The sequence below is a fragment of the Aethalodelphis obliquidens genome, unplaced genomic scaffold, assembly GCF_003676395.1.
Source record: "Aethalodelphis obliquidens isolate GAN/ISIS:26980383/991018 unplaced genomic scaffold, ASM367639v1 scaffold22, whole genome shotgun sequence".
Taxonomy (NCBI): domain Eukaryota; kingdom Metazoa; phylum Chordata; class Mammalia; order Artiodactyla; family Delphinidae; genus Aethalodelphis; species Aethalodelphis obliquidens.
In genome coordinates, this window is record NW_020837966.1 from 23,172,437 (window position 1) to 23,192,528 (window position 20,092).

At 34.2% G+C, this 20,092-nt stretch overlaps 1 protein-coding gene across 3 annotated transcripts in view; it reads left to right on the forward strand.

Annotated features, from left to right (window-relative positions):
- Positions 1 to 5,683: 5,683 nt before the first annotated feature.
- Positions 5,684 to 20,092, forward strand: part of CNTN6 (contactin 6) — a 290,317-nt gene continuing 275,908 nt past the window's right edge. For 2 of the 3 annotated variants that reach the window (XM_027121423.1, XM_027121426.1), the window contains exon 1: positions 5,684 to 6,148. The gene's annotated coding sequence lies outside the window, so the exon portion shown is untranslated. Of the gene's footprint in view, positions 6,158 to 20,092 lie in introns of all 3 variants that reach the window. The other variant, XM_027121422.1, reaches the window with a different exon arrangement.

Consider the following 20,092-nt stretch of genomic DNA (forward strand, 5'->3'; position numbering starts at 1 on the left):
AGCAAAGGTGATAGTAACTACATCATAGGGTCGTCATAAGGGTTAAGCGAGATTTTAGAGTTAGCGTCTGGCCCATGGGAAGCCCTCAGGAAATTATAAAAAATTGTTTACATTTTGGTAATATTAGGAGAAATGGCTATCATGGGCAGGGGAAAATATCTCATTAAATACACACATTTTTAAACAAGGGTTATTTAGAACAGTTGTGCATACCAAAGTATCTGAATAGAAAATAAAGGAAACAAAACAATAACATCAAGAAAACAACACCTCTATGTTGGCATATCATATATCTTTAAATAATTGCATTAGTTCAATAAAGTAACCTTTCTTTTAATTCCTTTAGAGAAAGGATGTCATTAGAGGTTTCTTCACAATAAGGCAACTATATATCATTTATAGTTAATAGGCATGTTTTCAAGAGGAAGAAATAGATCAAGATTTTGTGGGGCTTGAAGCTTATAAAATTTGGGGGACCCACTTCAAGAGTTGGCAGGTGAGAGGAGCCTATGTATTCTACTGGGAAGTGTTGGGATGAAGACGAACACTGTGTTTTTTGTTGTTTTTGTTTGTTTGTTTGTTTTCCTTTGGTACCAAGAGAGAAGAGGAAATAGCAGCATGAAGGGAAATGCTCCCTGAGGCCGTGAGGGGAAAAACAGCCCCGTCTCATAGTTCCCTGAAGTTGACTTAACTGCTGAAGGAATTCTGTGGCAGAATTGAGACATGCATTACACCCATCAGCCTGTGCCTAATGTCGGGGGTCCTGTCGAATGAGGCTGTCCTACTGAGCTGGGTAGAACCTGAAATGTACGTCTCAATGTCTCCCAGACCATGTGGGCGCCTGTGGCAAATATCTGCACACAGAAAGACTCCCAACTCCATGCCTCAGCCAGACTGAGAAGAAAGAAAGAGACTCCAATACGAATGCCAGATACCACACTAAATGCAAATGCACTAAGCTACCCTATCAGAAAGCAGAGCCACATTGGGTTAAAAAAGCCCAACTACATTCCACATATGTGTGTTAATATATGATATTTGTTTTTCTCTGACTTACTTCACTCTGTATGACAGACTCTAGGTCCATCCACGTCTCTACAAATGACCCAATTTCATTTCTTTTTATGGCTGAGTAATATTCCATTGTATATATGTGTCACATCTTCTTTATGCATTCATCTGTCAGTGGATATTTAGGTTGCTTCCATGTCCTGGCTATTGTGAGTACTGCTGCAATGAACATATGTGGAATCTAGAAAAATGGTACAGATAAACCTATTTGCAGGGCAGGAATAAGGACACAGATGTAGAGAATGGACATGTGGACACGGGGAGGGGAAGGGGGGCTGGGATGAATTGGGAGATTGGGATTGACATATATACACTACCATGTGTAAAATAGATAGCTAGTGGGAACATGCTGTGTAGCACAGGGAGCTCAGCTCGGTGCTCTGTGGTGATCTAGTTGGGTGGGGTGCGGGAGGGAGGGAGGGAGGGAGGTCCAAGAGGGAGGGGATATATGTATACATATAGCTGATTCGCTTCGTTGTACAGCAGAAACTAACACAATATTGTAAAGCAACTATACCCCAATTAAAAAAAAGAAAGCCCAACCTTATGATGATTATGAGAAAGACAGCTAAAACCAAGTGGCAAAAAATTTTGTTAATGTGCAAGTGTATATAGGAAAATGCAAACCAGAAAGTAGGGATGCCAAATAGAATTCAAGTCCAAGAGATGTAAACAAGTTTAAAAGGATTCCTAAAGATGTTATAATATCATAAAGATGCTATCATATGTATATATACATACATATACGCTCATAAAGCTGCAATTCACTGTATATGTAGGTAGAGAATAGATAGATAGATACTATATATAGTATATATATCTCACTATAGTAAGATACATAGTGATATATATGTACACACACACACACGCACACACACACACACATAACATTTATCTATTAAGCAATCTAGCAGGAGAATATGTAGTGCAAAAGCTTCTTAAAAAATAAGGATTACTTGATTTAAAAAATCTTTGTGGGAGAAATTTAATATGCTTTTCACAGAATTTGACATGTCAAGTAGACAAAATGTAAAAAGGAATATAAAGATTTGAATAATAAAATCAATATTAATATTGAATTCTTGAGCCAGACTGCCTGGGTTTGATCCCTCCTTTACACTATCTACTGCCTAGATGCTCTTAGACAATTTAGTTAACCTCTATGTGCTTCAGTTTCCTTGTTTGTTACACATGGAAAACAATAACACTAATCAGGTTATTGTGAGGATTAAATAAATAATATAAAATACTTAAAACACTACCTGGCACATATTTTGAGCTATAAAAGTTTACCTCTCAATATCACCATCATCACCGTCATCATCATTGTCCCCTAGAAAAATAAAAATGAACCAAATTGACACAGGTAGATCAAAAAGGATTGAAAGGACTAACAATCATAGAGATTGTAGAGGACAATTTTCATTGTCCACTAAAATCAGTAATAACAATAATAGCAAAAACAATAATATTTGGTCAGAATGATAGGCTTGTCAATAATTATCTTTCCAAAACCTGTAAGAAAAACTACTACTACCATCATCATCATTTAATTTATTAAAACCCAACTTTATAAGATATACTTTACATGAAACAAAATATACCCACTTGTATATTAGGAAAACATTTGTCAAATGTACATACCAGGTAACCACTATCACAATCAAAACCAATATTTTTGGCACTTTAAAATATCCTGATGCCCAGCTGCAATTAATCTTCTCCCACCTCAGCCTTAAGCAACCATTTTTTGTTTTCTGTCAGTATAAAACTGCCATGCCTTTTTTTTTAAATATTTTTCTGTTAGCATATTATTTTCTAGATTAATCTAAGTAATGAGTATCAGTAATTTTTGTCTTTTTAGTGCTAACTAATATTATGTTTATGAAAGTAGCACAATTTTTTAATCCCTTAATCTTCTGATGGACATTTGTGTAGTTTCCAACTTTTGGCAATTAGGAAAAAACTGCTCTGAATCTTCACTGCAAAACTTTGTGTAGACATACGCTTTCTTTTCTTTTGGGAAAATACACAGGAGTGGAGTTTCCTGGTAATAGTATTTTAAGAAACTACCAAATTGTTTTTCAAAGTAGTTTTAACACTTTACACTCTAAGCAGCCAGGAGTAAGAATTCCCGTTGTCTCACATCCTCAAAAATGCTTTGGTATTTTCAGTGTTCTTAATTTCAGTCTTTCTAATAGGTGTGCAGTGGTATTTCACTGCAGTTTTAATTTTCATTTTCCTGATGAATAATGATGTTGAGCACCTTTTTATATGTGCTTAAATGTTATTCACATATCTTTGGTGAATTGTCCATTTATATATTTAAAAAATTTTTTTAGTTGGTTGTCTTCTTGTTATTGAGTTGTAAAAATTCCTTAATGATATATTTAAAAGATCATTTTCCACTTTGACAAAGCCCAATATTTCTATTTTTCGCTATGCTTTGTGTTATTGTGTATACATATGTATGTATGTGTGTGTCCTAAGAAATTTTTGCCTAGCCCAATAACTTGTATATTTTCTTTTAGAAGTTTTAAAGTTTTACTTTTAGGTCTGTGATCCATTTCAAATTTTACTTTTAGGTTTGTGATCCTTTTTTTGCATGTGTATGTATGGTGGGTCAAAGTTAATTTATCCCAAATAAATATCCATTTGTTTAAACACCATTTATTGAAATATGATGCTTTCATCATTGAATTATCTTGGCACCTTTGTCTAAAATCAATTGATCATATAAGTGTGGTTCTATTTTTAGACACTCTATTATGTTCTGTTGAACTATCCTGCCAATACTACACTGCTCTGATCACTTTAGGGTAGTAGTAAGTGGTAAAATCAGAGTATAATTTCCCCAATTTTGTTCTTTATCATTTTGATTTTACTTTTCTTAGCTATTTTCATTCTATAGAAATTTTATCATCACTTGACAACTGCCACAAGAAAACTAGCTGAGATTTTGATTAGAATTATTTCAAATCTAAAGATCTATTTGTAGACAATTGACCTCTTAAAAATAGTTTTCTAGTCCATGAACATGGTATTATTTCTTTACTTATTTAGGTCTTATTTCATTTCTCTCAGTACTCCTTTATAGTTTTTAGTGTACAGACTTTAATTTAAAACTTTGAGGCTGCCAGTGATTAAAGATTAGGAAGATGAGAAGATACCAGCAAAAGTTTTTGAGCAGGAACAGCTAGTGAGACAGGGAACAGTGGGGAGAAAAAGCCAATTAAATTGGATTCAAGGGAGAAAGGAAAAGGATGATTTGAAGACCATGAGTATAGACAATTCATTCAAGGTGCTTTAAAAAAGACAGAACTGGTGATTCTGAAAAGGGGGACAAGTAGCTGGAACAGTGTTTGAATATGTAAGACAGCACAGTAACTAGAGCACAGTGGAGGACCTGGCCTGAGGAAGGAACATGGTCTTTGAATATGGGGCAGAAGCATTAGAGATTTGAGTCAAGGGGTGTCCTTTAAACTAAATGAATTCCTCTTCATGGAAAAACTTACTACATTATGACTATTTTTCTCATACATCCTCAGAAAAATTCAGCATGTTGGAATTTCTATAAATAAACAACATTTTGATTTCAAAAAAGAGAGATGCCTTTAACTTAAAAAGTTTTGCAGTTCAACTAAGACAAATATCCCTATAAAATAATTCTTCCAATTTGCCTCCCCATGAATTAAAAGAATAGTACAGACCATTTTGAGTTTACCTAGTGTTATGAAGCATTAACTCCTCTCTAAACCCTCCTATAATGTTTGTTAGACCCTGTGTAGAAATGAGGTATGTGACTGACATATTTACAGAAGAATGTAATCATAGAAATCCATAGAATGTAGTCATAACATGCAGTCATAGAAACCTTCTGGCTCATCAGATAAAAGAAAACTGAGTCTGAAAGATACCATATTTGATTTGTGGATTTCATCTTCCCAGTATCTATTTACTTTAAGATGTAAAAAGTGCAATTTCTTTTTATTACAACATGAAAATAAGTTCAAGCAATTTTTCTGCTCTCATGTTGTAGCCATGTGTGTATCTGTTGGTGTCTCTGCATGCAGGTGGTCTTCCTATTTCTTAGCTTTTATTCAACAAGCTGTTACTCCCTTCAAAAGCAATACCAAAACTCAAACATATTAAAAAGTTTAGTTGAAGGGCTGGATGTGAAACACAAACAGCATTCTTTTCCTTACAGAGTTGTTTTGCAAACACATATACAGTGGCTCTCGGCCTCAGGAGATTATACATATGTAACCTGAGAGAGCAGCTATACTCTTAGCCTTTAGTTTCTTTATGTGTTTACCTGTCTTTTAGAAGCCTTATGCACGTATTTTAAAAATATGGTTTAGAAAGGATTCAGTGACAGTGCATAAGATCCTTGGGTTTTATTTCCCTTTTCTCTTCACCCTAACGAGTCGCAGGAGCTATAGGCATGAAAGCTATAAGAAAGCTTACGTTTGAATATAGGCTAAATTAGGGCAGACACTTGACCAGCTTAATCTTTGCTTGCAAATGACAATGCAGTGAAACAAGAGGAAGAAAAAAATTTACTTCTTTTCCTGTTGGAAACCTAATAAGTAGTTAGCCTGACCCAGTTTTCAATAAGAGAGATTTTCTGATGACCCAACAGGAGTGACTATCTCTAGTCAAAAAAAGGGGAGGGTGAATTTAATCTTTCATGCCACTGGAATGGCAGCTGCTCTCAGCATTCTCTGATTCTGTGAAGGACGATGAAGATAGAACTGGCTTTTCAATGTACGGAGAATTTTCCTTTTGAATATTCCAAACGGGAGATTTGCACATGTGCCTCAAGAACTAATTGTCTAGGTTCCGTCAGTAATGCAGCAGGAGAGGAGCGTGTTTTATGCTTAAGACCAGAGAAGAGCCACGCAGTACTCAGTGGATAAAAGGCTTGCGGTCCCAGCTGGGAAAAAGAGTCCCATTATCTCCCAGCTGCATAGACATTCCATACGGCTTGGTTCTGCCTGGATGCACAGCATGCCTGGCTGAGAGCTTGAAACAGAGTTCTGCAGAAAAATTGTACAGATCCCGAGACATTTCCCTGGTAAGATCTGTAAGTACAAAATTCTGCTGTCTGCTGCAATGAGAATATTGCTGGGCAAGCTGCAGCTTTTCTTCCTTTCAATGTCTTTGTATTAGCATAACAGGTAAAATCTGGGGTTGGGGGAGAAGTCTCTGCTTTATTTATGCTGTGTTTCTATGATGCTGATGCTTAAAATACATTTATTCCTGTGAAAGAAAATGTATTGAATCTGTATTCGGAGGAGCTTAGGATCAAACCAGGGAAAGAGACTACAGGTATATTTTTCAGCGTTTCACTAGTCTTTGCTGCAGTAAAACTAATGGGCAAGATGGGATGACAGTGCTAATTCTGGTACTTTCAGATGGCTTCACGCCCTTTCTGTAATGGCAAATGGGAAAATGTTATTGCTAAATATTTTTCATCAAAGGGTAAAGGGGTGGGGTTTACAGTGTCCAACGGATGATTTAAAGGAATGTTTATAAAAAGTTTCCTGGGGGAGGGTTTTAGTTAGGGGAGCAAAGGAAGACTGGAGGTCACATGAGCTCACCAAATTTATCTGGTATCTTGCCTCTTATGTAGCTTCTAGATAACAGCTTCTGGAGTTTCCATTTATAATAGTTAAGCTTGTCAGTGTTAAGGTACGTATAATACTTTATGGAAAGTTTCAAAAGATGATGACTTGGGAACAAAACTTTTAAGAGCTCTGAGATTAGCCACATAGAACCCATTATGTTAATGGAATATTGTCAACATTGGGGGTTTGGGGGGAAATTGGAATTCATAGTCTTGCTTCTCCAATTGTAAACTACTTATGTTTAAATAATCAGCATCCTGACTATGTCCTCTGAGAAACATTCACAGAATGACTAAATAGAAGAGGAAAAAGTAGGGAGAACAGTAGAATTACACAGAATCAATTCGGAAAATGAGGTATTCATAATCTTATCTAAAGTGGCAATGTTTTTCAAAGGTCTTATAAAAAAAATAAGCCATATGTTGAATACTGAATTGCTTGTTTTGAACAATTTTCGTTTGCCTCATGGGTTTATCATCTTTTTTTTGATTATTGTTTTTAAAGACTACCAATTTATGTGCATTGTATTTTATTTAAAAAAAAGAGACATTTAAGCACACTCTCCCTTGACCCTCCCTTCTTTTACACACGTGTAAACCTACACAAATTCACAAAACAAACAGATACATACAAAAATACTGACGAGATTTGTATAACAAACAGAAATACAGAGTCATTCTATCTTTGATACTTCAGTGATTTTTTTTTTAAAGCAACAACATGGCTATGCAGTCCAAAGATTTCAAATATATGAATCTGCAAACTTTTATATAAGGCTTTATATGAGGTTATATAAATGCATAACTTATCACATCTTAGCAAAAAAAAAAAGCCCATCAACTACTGTGCATTACTTCTTTGAACATTTCTAGTGAAGTACCAGAATAGTTTTTTTTTTAATTCTCCATGTAACTTTCCTTAATAAAAAAGAATTTACATTGCCATTTAGAAAATTATTACATATTTGGTCCAAACTTAGACAAAACAAATTAATTATCTTGTAAAAAGCATGTGAGGTATATTGCTTGCATACTTTATTTTTTCTGACAAATAAAATACTCAGTAGTAGAAAAGTAAATTTGTACCTCTTAAATTATTTTAGTGGAGGAAGGTTATGAAATTATTCATTTATGTATTTAACATCATGTTATTTAGAATGCAGTAGCATAAGCTATACTCATTAAAAATAACTCAAACATAAAAGTTTGAAAAAGAAATCTCAACACTCATAAATAACAACCATGAAATTTAAAGACTATCATTGTAGAGATCCAATGCCGATGCCTAAATGAGAAAGAGAAAGACTTTGGTAAGAACAATTTCTTACCGTACATATTTAATTTTGTTTTTACAAATAAGAAGTATTTAAATAACATGATCGATGATTGATAGATAGATCCATAGATAGATATTTTTAAAAGGATATGATTTTACCCTACTCTTTAAAAAAGGTACTGAATTTAACTTTAGATTTGGATTAAGCAGAAAAAAAAGGAGTTGGTATGAAACTGAAGAAATGACTAAATTTTGGGTATTCATTTCTTTGCAACAGAGATTAGTTCCAGAAAAATTATCTTAGAGTTAAGAACAACAATTATGAAAATGTTAATAGTTTCAACTCATTTTTAAAATGCATGTTTATTACACAATCTCTTATAAGTTCTTGTTGTGATAAAGAAATTAGCACATGTATTTTATGATTATCTCTCTTACACATACCACCTGAATTTTAATTATATTATCAGTTTTACATTACTGAGATTTACAGTATTTACATCCTGGCTTAATTCCTACAGTCTTGGTTTGGACTTATTTCAAATTTGAACGGATTCAGTCCTTACCAATTGCTCAATTCACCATTTCTGTATTCTTTATTTTGAATTATTTCTCAGGTTGTTGGAGGTCACTGTTAAGTAGTACCCCTCCACCAAAGAAACTGTCATAGATGCTGTATTTTCTCTGTGCTTAGATAGACTGTTTCTTCCATTTGCCTTATACATGAAAGATAAGTTATCTTTGTTGAATCAAACTTATTTTTTCCTTCAGAAATTTGTAAATATTTATAAACAAAGCTGAGGACACTTCCCATATTGAATGGTGCTGCCCAGTGGTTTTTAGATATGTTTGAAATTTTCATCCTTGTATATAACTTGCTTTTATTGTGATGGATGTCCACATGATTCTTGTTTGTCTGTTTGTGTTTGCCAGAATATGTTCTGAAGTTGGTCGGTCTTCATCAACTTTGCTTGAATATGGTGAACTCCATTGATTTGAGGTTCTTTTATTTCCAAATTTTTTGTTGTTACACTATGTATTAATTTTTTTCCCAGAGAATGGGGAGATTGTTTTTATACTGCTTCTTTTCTTCAGGATCACCAATTATGGGCATGTTGGATCTCATTTGTCTGTCTCCAATATCTATCATATTATCCAAATTATTTTTAATTTTATACTTTTTCAGTTCACTTTGATTTTCTTTTTAAAAATATATGCAGAAGATATTAAATCTATGTAAGAGTAACTGTCTAAGCACTTTCCCCAAGCTGGGGCTTATTCTTCTTGAGATTTATGTTTTTTAACTGCATTTCCCTTTGTTCGCCCCACCCCACGATCTGCTTTTCCTTTCAAAATATATGCATGAAATATGAATAAGCAGAACACAGATGATTTTTAGGGCACTGAAACAATTTTCTATGATACTATAATAGTAGATACATGTCATTATATATTTGTCATAACCCACAGAATGTACACCACCAAGAATGAACCCTAATATGAACTGTGGGTTTGGGGTGATGGTAATGTAACAATATAGGTTCACCAATTGTAACAAATTGTAGAACCATGTATCACTGTGGTGGGGATGCTGACAGTGGGGGGGCGCTGTTCACGTGTGTGGGCAGGGTGTATAAGCTAGCGGGTTTGGGGGCAAACTGCATTCTCCTAAAAGTAAGAGAAGGAGAAAGTAACTGTCACTTTTCCGTGATGCATCCCCCCTTAGGTCCATGTTTCTTCGGACTTTGACAGTGATGGAAATGTGCGTCAGAGTCTGTGTTTTGGGGTAATCTCTACTCACATTTTTCATTGAAAACAGAGGGTTTTTTGCTTTGTTTTTGTATCCCACCACCATCATGTTTTTCTTTCTTCCTTGTTTCTGCAGAATAAATGAGGAATAGAAATCTCTTTAAGGAACTTTAAGTAAAAATCTTTCAGTTGGGGAAAATTCTTTTAAGTGGAAATTTCATTAGAAAATTAGAAACTAAATTATTCTCATTCATATTGACAAGAGCTATTTTAGTTAAAATTGATTTCATGTGCACTATGTATTCTAGTATTAAATACTTGTTATAGTAAAGGCATAACACAGGGCATACTAGAGAAAAAAAGAAAAAAAAAACCCAGAGTCATTGGGCATTCTTTTGATCTCCTATTAGTCTTTCATGATGAAGTCTATGGCTTACTTAACTATCCTGCAATGAATCCTAAAGTAATTACAGTGAATTTGAGTCCTAGTAGCATGAATCAAAATTAGCACTCTCAAATATTTTATGGTGGTAGAACGGGTATAAAACTTACACATAATTGGTTTCCAATTAAATGAATAAACGAATGAAATTACTTAGGTATTGATATTTTTGAAAGACGCAATAAAAGAATCATGTATCCTATGAAGTAAAAAATGAATGATCTTACTGGTAAAACATGTTCCATTAAGTTCCATTCTCTGCATGGCTATAAAGTGATAAGCAGGATTCTGAAGGCAGGCCACTTGAGCTGAAGTGCCACCCATCAGTTATATACCTGCTCTTCTCTACATCCAGTACAGAATAGCTTTGTTGCCTTAAGTGAGTTACTTAGCCTCTCTTTAGCTCAGTTTCCCCATCCCTAATGGAGAGAATAATAGTACTGACTTCAAAGTACTAGCAAGAGGATTAAATAGGTTAATATGTGAAAACACCTTGGAAGAAAGCCTTGAAATTAATAAGTACTCTTTGTATTAGTTGTTTAATTGTTTTTATGTTAGTATCACTACTATAACATTTGTCTATAAGCTTTGGGATCAAGTGGGAAAAATAATAGAAAACAATGAAAAGAATGAATATTACAATCATCTATTCAATTATATTGGGTATTTAGTAGACAATTAAATTTGGAGGTGTAAATCACAATAAGATATGAAAATGCAGCTCAGGGAGCATTATGAGAGATTTAGAGATGCTGGCCCTAAGATCCATATAGCTTAAAAATAGAAGTGATATTTCTGCATAGACCAATCAGGCCTGATCAAGAAAAAGGATTTATTTAATTTTCTGATTATAAATTCAATGCACAGAAAAACATTTTTTAAAAAGCCATAATTCCTTTCACCAAGAAAAGCCATGACAAAATGTTTATGCATTTCTTTCCTGTTGTTACTAAGGGGTTTTTTTTTTAATTAAAATTTTAATGTCCTAAAAAAGTAATACATGCAGCTCAAAACAACAGTAATGAAGTCTGAAACTACGGCAAAGGTAGTAAAATAAAAATACCTTCCTACACATTTCTAGTCCCACTTCCCAGAGATAATTTCAACAGTTTATTTTATTGTATTTATTGTTTACTACCTTTTATTGGATTGATAAATATATTATTTATATATTTTTTACTAGCTTAAAAATTGGATACTCTATCACATTTTAGTGAACATAAATATTCTAACATAAAATATAACTTTATATTTTCTAAAAAAGCTAGAGATAATATATAAATCCTCTTCACAAACAGGACCATGACTTGTTTAAATTTTCTCCAAGATATTTTACCCAGTGTCTGCCTTTCTACCATTTTATTTTCACTTTATTTTTAAACTGCTTCCAATATTTTTAACTAAGCTTATTTTAAAGTTGAATTTTGATTGTTCAACTAGTTTTCATTTTTAGAGACAAATTATTCCATTACTTGTGTCTGCTGGATTTCCCTCATGGTGGCTCATTCTTTCTGGTGTTTATGATTTCCTTTTATGGCAAATTCATCTTCAGCAGATGTCGCTTTCCATAAGAGACCAGCATCATGTGAGTAGAAGATGCTTCTCTATAGCATTGGTCCACTTTTGCCTCTAGGGTGGCTCTATAATTTCCCCGTTTTGGACTACTTTCTATGTTAACTTTTTGGCCTAAAATTACCTCACCATGCAGATGGAATAAATTTGAGCCCTACAACCAAGCCTGGGATAAACTTGGTGTTCTGGCTACCTATGACAGACTCTTTTTCCACCAGATAAGCAGAATCCTTCAAGATCCCCTGTTTCATGCAGGGTCCTTTTCTCCTTGGATTATTTTAGCTTTACCACCTCCTCACCAGTCTACATTTGAGTGTCCTCTTAATTTTTGGTTCCCTGAGGATTTTTTGTTTTCATTTACACCCTTGGTTATATACATTTTTATATTTGTTTTAAAGTATATTGTACCTAGATAGTATTTTATGCATCTGTGGTGGAAATGATAACTTTCTCATTATACTGCATAATATCATATACTTCCACGTTGACTCGAATTTTCCCCATCTGCTTTCTATCTTTTAGAAAGTCATCAACTTTCTGGCTTACTGTTTTTTTTCTTCCTGGCCCTCTATGATTTCATATATTTCTTTTGGTATGTTTTGGATCAATTCAATGGTACGTTAGGGGTGGAGGCATACACTCATTCCAAAATATTAAGCTGAAAGTTAATTCTGAGGTTTTTTTTTTTAATTTAATTTTATTTATTTTTAGCTGCATTGAGTCTTCATTGCTGTGTGCGGGGTTGCTTTCTCCAGTTGCGGTGAGTGGGGGCAACTCTTTGCTGTGACGTGCAAGCCTCTCACTGTGGTGGCCTCTCCCGTCTCGTAGCATGGGCTCCAGGCGCGGACTTCAGCAGTTGTGGCTCATAGGCTCTAGAGTATAGGCTCAGTAGTTGTGGCACACGGGCTTAGCTGCTCCACGGCATGTCGGATCCTCCTGGACCAGGGTTCGAACCCGTGTCTCCTGCATTGGCAGGCGGACTCTTAACCACTGTGCCACCAGGGAAGCCCCAATTCTGAGCTTTAAAAATAGATTTTTCACAGAAATTAGAGATGGTTACTTTTCTTAATTTTTAAGTAATTTTCTAGATCCTCACATTATCTAACAAGAAATGGTTAAAGCCAGCTGTATCTGTGTTTCCATTGGTTCCACAAACATTAGCTTACTAAAGTGTCTGATTCAGTCCAAAAGGACAGTTCATTCAATAAGAAACTATGCTAGGTAATACTCTAGAATTTAGTTAGAAAAGCTGAACATTTATATATTCTTTGGGAGTGGTAGCTATATTAATTCTTTAAATTTAACGATGTGCAAATTCTTAAAATGTAGCAGCAATTATTGAAAATGTTTTTTAGCACAGCAATTCCTAATGACACAGTAAAGCTGACTGCTAAACAGACCATTCTTCCTTTAGGTGGCTTCTGCTGATTAAAGTGAGAATATTGGGGTGGATGTGTTTTAAAAGCTCTTTAAAAGTCTCCTTTTAAGGCTGGAAGGAAAGACTCAAATATGATATTTTGCAGAGTTTCTAGTAATTTCTCACTCTTGTGTGTAAAAAAGCCAATATGGACACTTTACTTTCAATACTTTTATTTTATTATTTCAAAGTTTAATCTATTTGGCTTCTATTACATTTGCATGACTGACAGGGCTGTGTAAGGAGCTGTATAGAGAGAATTCTGTGGTGTCTTTGTAAATGTCAGGAGTGCATTACACTTGTTGGAATAGAGCTCTTAGCCAAAGAACCTAATTTTCCTCTCTGACATCCATCAAATTTCTCCAATAGTAAAGAGCAGCAAATGAAAGAGGTCAGAAACCAGATATGCTGCTAATTTTCTATCGGCTGATATGAGTAAATTAAAGAAATTCCTTAAAGTTTTATTGAGATGAAAAGCTTATAGTTACTCAAGGTTTGATAGAAGGAAAGTTTTTTCAAATATGTAACGTTAAGATGTTTTCTAGGCATTTAATATTGTTAGTCAGCAAATTCTTAAACATGCTTAATTGTGAATCTGTGGTGCTGACAGGTATGCTAATTCTTACATCCTACATCTAAATTAACACAAAAGTGTGTATTCAAGAGTTCTCTTAAAATTAAGTTTTCTTAAAATAATATACGTGTTTTTCAGAGATGCCGACATTATTGTTATTTTGTGCCAACTGTGTCTATATGGTTTGTAGACAAGAGAATGAGGCCTCTATCTGCTTCTTCCTTTCAAGCTATAGGGCACTTTCGTGGGGAAAACTGTCTTAGCTGACTTCACTCTAGTTTCATCTATTGTTGTAAGATGGTCAGAGTGATTATGCAATGACAGAAACAGCTTTCTTATAGAAAAAGAGAAAATGGAATTTAAAAGAAAAATAACCTATTTGCCCTGTGTGGTTCAACATAGAAGCCCAAATAGAAGTTTTCATACATTTACACACACACGTATATCATCTGCACAATACTTGAGCCAATTTCTTTTACCATTAGTGACTTCTTCACTTAAAAGGTAAAAGTCCTCAAGTCCATTCTCTACATCTGTGTCTTTATTCCTGTCCCGCTCCTAGATTCTTCAGAACCATTTGATTTTGTTTTTTGTTGTTTTTTTAGATTCCATATATATGTGTTAGCATACAGTATTTGTTTTTCTCTTTCTGACTTACTTCACTCTGTATGACATGGGGAGGGGGAAGGGTAAGCTGGGACGAAGTGAGAGAGTGGCATTGGTATATATACACTACCAAATGTAAAATAGATAGCTAGTGGGAAGCAGCCACATAGCACAGGGAGATCAGTTCAGTGCTTTGTGACCACCTAGAGGGGTGGGATACGGAGGGTGGGAGGGGGACACAAGAGGGAGGAGATATGGGGATATATGTATATGTATGGCTGATTCACTTTGTTATAAAGCAGAAGCTAACACACCATTGTAAAGCAATTATACCCCAATAAAGATGTTAAAAAAATAAAATAAAATAAAATAAAATAAAAACATCTTTAGACAGAGTCACAGATGTAGAAAACAAATTTATGGTTACATGAGGTGAAAGGGGCGGGGGGTAAATGGGGAGACTGGAATTGCCAGATACACACTACTATATATAAAATAGATAACTAATAAGGACCTACTGTATAGCACAGGGAACTCTTCTCAATACTCTGCAGTGACCTATATGGGAAAAGAATCTAAAAAAGAGTGGATATATGTATATGTATAACTGATTCACTTTGCTGTACTGCAGAAACTAACAAAACATTGTCAATCAACTATACTTCATGAATAAATAAATAAATAAATAAAAAGGTAAAAGTCATTTTCCACAAAGAAATTTGGAAGAACAAAAAAATCATTTTATACCATTGAAGTTTCAAGACTTATAAATGTATCTTTGGATGTCCTAAAGTTTTGTTTTTTTTCTTTTTTTAATTCTCAGAGTTTTAGCCCCTGGGTAACATTTTCTTTCATGCTTTTATCTGTATATGAAATTATCCAAATTTATTCACAAATTCTGTTTAATCCAGATCAATAATTTAACATACTTAATTAACATACTAATAATATAATTCAATAAAATGTACTGATAGCAGTAGTAAAAGGAATTTTCAAGTTTAATTAAATAACATTTCAGTACACTAAAATTTTTCAGTATTATCTTTATAAATGATTGAAAAAATGTGATGCATACATTTGTAATTATTGTCTTATAAACACAGTTTAAAATTTTTTTTAACACTTTGTTTTCATGGAAGTTTGGACCATATTTTAATTTATTTAATTATGTATTCCAGTTTTGTTCTTCCCCAGAGTGAGTTCCTGAAGGCTTGGGCCCTGACTTGTTCCTCTTTGTGTGTTCAGTGCCTGGTTCATTGTAGACAGTGATTTTCACTAATACATTAATTCCACAAATATTCACTGAATACTTACTATGTGATTGATGCTACTTCAGGTACTGGAGTGCAACTATAAACAAGACAGAGAAGAGTTCTGCTACTGTGAAATCAAAATTCTAATATGTGTTCTTGAATTCAATTAAATACCCATCTCTACCAATGTGGGGGGCTAAAATTTTAGATCTTACTTGAGAAATGAGCATTAGAATTTAATAAAATATTTAATTCGAAAATAATTTTTAATGAAAAAACTGTATATAGTGAGAAACACAGAAAGGACTACATAAAAAGGAATGCATATTTGTTTGGAATAATTATCCCTCTATTGTTGTTGATATAGTCTAGGTTATCCAGTGGATTCATAAACTACCTGAAAAAAATAACATCTCATATTATATACATGTTCACATAATTTTCTAATCACATGTCCCAACTTCTTTACCTGAATGTTACTCATTTTCATCAAGTAAATGGTACTTGTGGACTCACTAAGATGATGAAATATGTTCAAAATTTGCAAACTACACCAAATTCTTAAGTAACTTCAGCAAATTACTCCACATAGCAGTGAAGGAAATTGAAAACAAACAGAATATCACTTATTTTAATCCCTTTTTACTGATTATGCAAGTTGTATATATTTATTATACAAAATTTGGAAATGCAGAAAAATAAATATTACTCATTATCCTAACACTCAAGATAATGGCATCCTTTCAGTCATCTTTTGTGTGTGTGTGTGTCTCTGTGTGTGTGTGTGTGTGTGTGTGTGTGTGTGTAAAATACAACATCAGGATGAATCTATGTGGTGATGTTTTTTTTTTTAACTGTAAAAAATGTATTTATTGATGCTGGCGGGAATATAAATTAGTACAATCACTTTGTAGAATTACAGATGAAGCTGTACACACTCTTTGAGCTTGTAATTCCACTCTGGCATATACCCTAGAGAAGTGCGCTGAAATGTATACTAAGAGACATGTTTAAGGATGTTCACAGCAGTAATTTTTGGTAGTAGCAAAAACTGTAAACCAGCTGTCCATCAACAGGGACTAGAAATGGAAATTTTGGTATATCCAAATAATGGAATATTACACAGTGCTGAAACTGACTAATATAAAGCATCACTCATTATTATGGATCAATTTCAAAATCAAAATGTGGGGTGAAAAAAGGCAAATTGTAGAATACATACGTTATGCTGCTATTTACATGAAAGTTGAAAGCATGTGAAAACTATACTATGTATTTTATTTAGGGGTGCAAACATATGTAAAAGATGTGAAAATTAAAGGCAATGATGATTCTTAAGCTCAGGTTATAGTAGTTACCTAGGCTGTGAGGGCAGGAGGGAGAGAAACATTGGTTGGTAATGTTTTATGTTTTTAAAGTGGAAGGTGAGTACATGGATATTTAAATTCCTTTTTGTATGTATTACATAGTATATCATAAAATTTTCCATAAAAGATAAAAATGCATTTGGATAGATCACAACAAAGTTTTAAGAGCAAATAATAAAAGTGTTGCTTCTGCACGGGGTCCTCTGCTCCAAGCTGCTGATCATATTTTTCCTTTCCCCTGAAGACCATGCTCAGGGCTGTTCAACTAAACTTGTGACCCCCATTGCCTCCGTGCTGGCCACCTCCCTCCTGCCCTTGTGAGGCCCTGAGGTCACGCCTCCTCCCCTGAGCTCCAGATGGGCCAGGTGGGTGCAGGTACAGTGTTTTTCTTCCACTCCTGCCTGGTGGGGCCTCTGCTCTTCTTGCTGTACTTGCTCTCCCTTGATAATTAGAGCTGAAGCTAATCATTTTCTCAAATTCATTGGCCATTAGTTAGAGTTGCCAGAGTTGGCAAATGAAAATACTAATGTAGGATTGCCTAAATTGTAAATTGCATAAATTGGAGTTTAGATAAACAACAAATAATGTTTTAGCATAACTATGGCCCAAATTATTTGTTATTTATCTGAAATTCAAATTTAATTGGGTATCCTATATTGTACCTGGCAGTCGTACATTAGTTCCTTTACTTCCGGGAATCATCTGTCCAAAATTTTTGCAGATTTTTAAAATAGAAGTGGTAGTTTTATTTTTCACCTCACAGACTGACTTGGGAAGAGGTTTTTTTTTCTTTTTTTTTCAATACTAAGAATATTAATCTGTTTTGCTGTCATGGCTGGCAAATGCCTTTCATTATGAAAAGACACTGGTTCCAGTCTTCTAAATTTTACATCTTTGTGTAACTAATCTGTCGTTATGGTTTCTGTCTTTGGTGTCAGGATGAGAAAGGTCTCTCCCTGCTAAGATTATAGAAATTAGGGTGAATAAGTTTATAAAGGCTCAGACTGCACAAGCAGCAACAAATACACAGGTCAAACATCGATTTAATGTTTCATATGAGTTTATACAGTATTTTCTGTGAATTAAACTTCTTATTGTAACCCTGTGGAAGGAGCACTTGTCCTGTGTTTCAGAAATTCTCAACAACATTTGGAAAGAAGATGTGTCAACCGGAAGTATTCTGTCAAGATAATTACTTGGGGAAATTTATATAGAAAGTGTTACTTTCAGTAAACAGGCTTTCTTGGAAATGACAGTAAGACTTTGGCAAAGAGCTTAGACTCTTCTTCATCTTTGGGTCCTTTCCATTCATTAAAAACACTTTTCTTTGTTATGAAAACTTCCAAATATATACAAAAAAGCAGAGACTAGCATAGTGAATTCCTATGGAACCCTCACTGAGCTCCAAAAAAGAACTACTGCAAATCTCAATTCTTCCACCCATCCCTCTAGTCCTCTGATCATATTTTGAAACAAGTTCAGACATTATATCTTATCATCCATAAATATTTTCATATATATCTCTAAAAGATAAAGACATTGAAAAACACCTAACCAGAAAACCACATCACAACCAAAGAATATTAACAACCATCCCTTAATATAGGGATTATAATGTAGAATTCAGACAACATTCAAATCTCCCTGATTATGTCTCAGATCAAGATCCAATTAAGACCACATATTGGCTTCTCTCTTTGTTTATCTTTTTTAAATTTTTTGTTTTTTTTCTGATAGTTGATTTTTTAATTTTATTATTATTTTTTATATAGCAGGTTCTTATCAGTTATCTATTTTATACATATTAGTGTATATTTGTCAATCCCAACCTCGCAATTCATCCCACCACCATCCCTTGCCCCCGGTTTCTCCCCTTGGTGTCATTAAGGTTGTTCTCTACATCTGTGTCTCTATTTCTGTGTTGCAAACTGCTTCATCCATACCATTTACCTAAATTCCACATACATGTGTTAATATAGGATATTTGCTTTTCTCTTTCTGACTTACTTACTCTGTATGACAGTCTCTAGGTCCAACCGCGTCTCTATAAATGACCCAATTTTGTTTCTTTTAATGGCTGAGTAATATTCCATTGTATGTATGTACCACATCTTCTTTATCCATTCGTCTGTCGATGGGCATTTAGGTTGCTTCCATGACCTGGCTATTGTAAATAGTGCTGCAATGAACATTGGGGTGCATGTGTCTTTTTGAATTATGTTTTTCTCTGGGTATATGCCCAGTAGTGAGATTGCTGGGTCATATGGTAGCTCTATTTTTAGTTTTTTAAGGAACCTCCATACTGTTTTCCATAGGGGCTGTATCAATTTACATTCCCACCAACAGTGCAAAAGGGTTCTCCACACCCTCTCCAGAATTTGTTGTTTGTAGATTTTCTGAAGATGCCCATTCTAACCAGTGTGAGGTGATACCTCATTGTAGTTTTGATTTGCATTTCTTTAATAATTAATGATGTTGAGCAGCTTTTCATGTGTCTCTTGGCCATCTGTATGTCTTCTTTGGAGAAATGTCTGTTTAGGTATTCTGCCCAGTTTTTAATTGGGTTGTTTTTTTTTTTTTTTTTAATATTGAGCTGCATGAGCTGTTTATATAGTTTGAAAATTAATCCTCTGTTAATTTTTTGCAGATATTTTCTCCAATTCTGAGGGATGTCTTTTCATTTTGTTTATAGTTTCCTTTGCTGTGCAAAACTTTTAAGTTTCATTAAGTCTCATTTGTTTATTTTTGTTTTTATTTCCATTACTCTAGGAGGTGGGTGAAGAAAGATCTTGCTGTGATTTATGTCTAAGAGTGTTCTTCCTATCTTTTCCTCTAAGAGTTTTATAGTGTCCATTCTTACATTTAGGGTTTTAATCCATTTTGATTTTATTTTTGTGTATAGTGTTAGGGAGTGTTCTAATTTCATTCTTTTACATGTAGCTGTCCAGTTCGCCCAGCACCATTTATTGAAGAGACTGTCTTTTCTCCATTGTATATCCTTGCTTCCTTTGTCATAGATTAGTTGACCATAGGTGCGTGGGTTTATCTCTGAGCTTTCTATCCTGTTCCATTTATCTATATTTCTGTTTTTGTGCCAGTACCATATTGTCTTGATTACTGTAGCTTTGTAGTATAG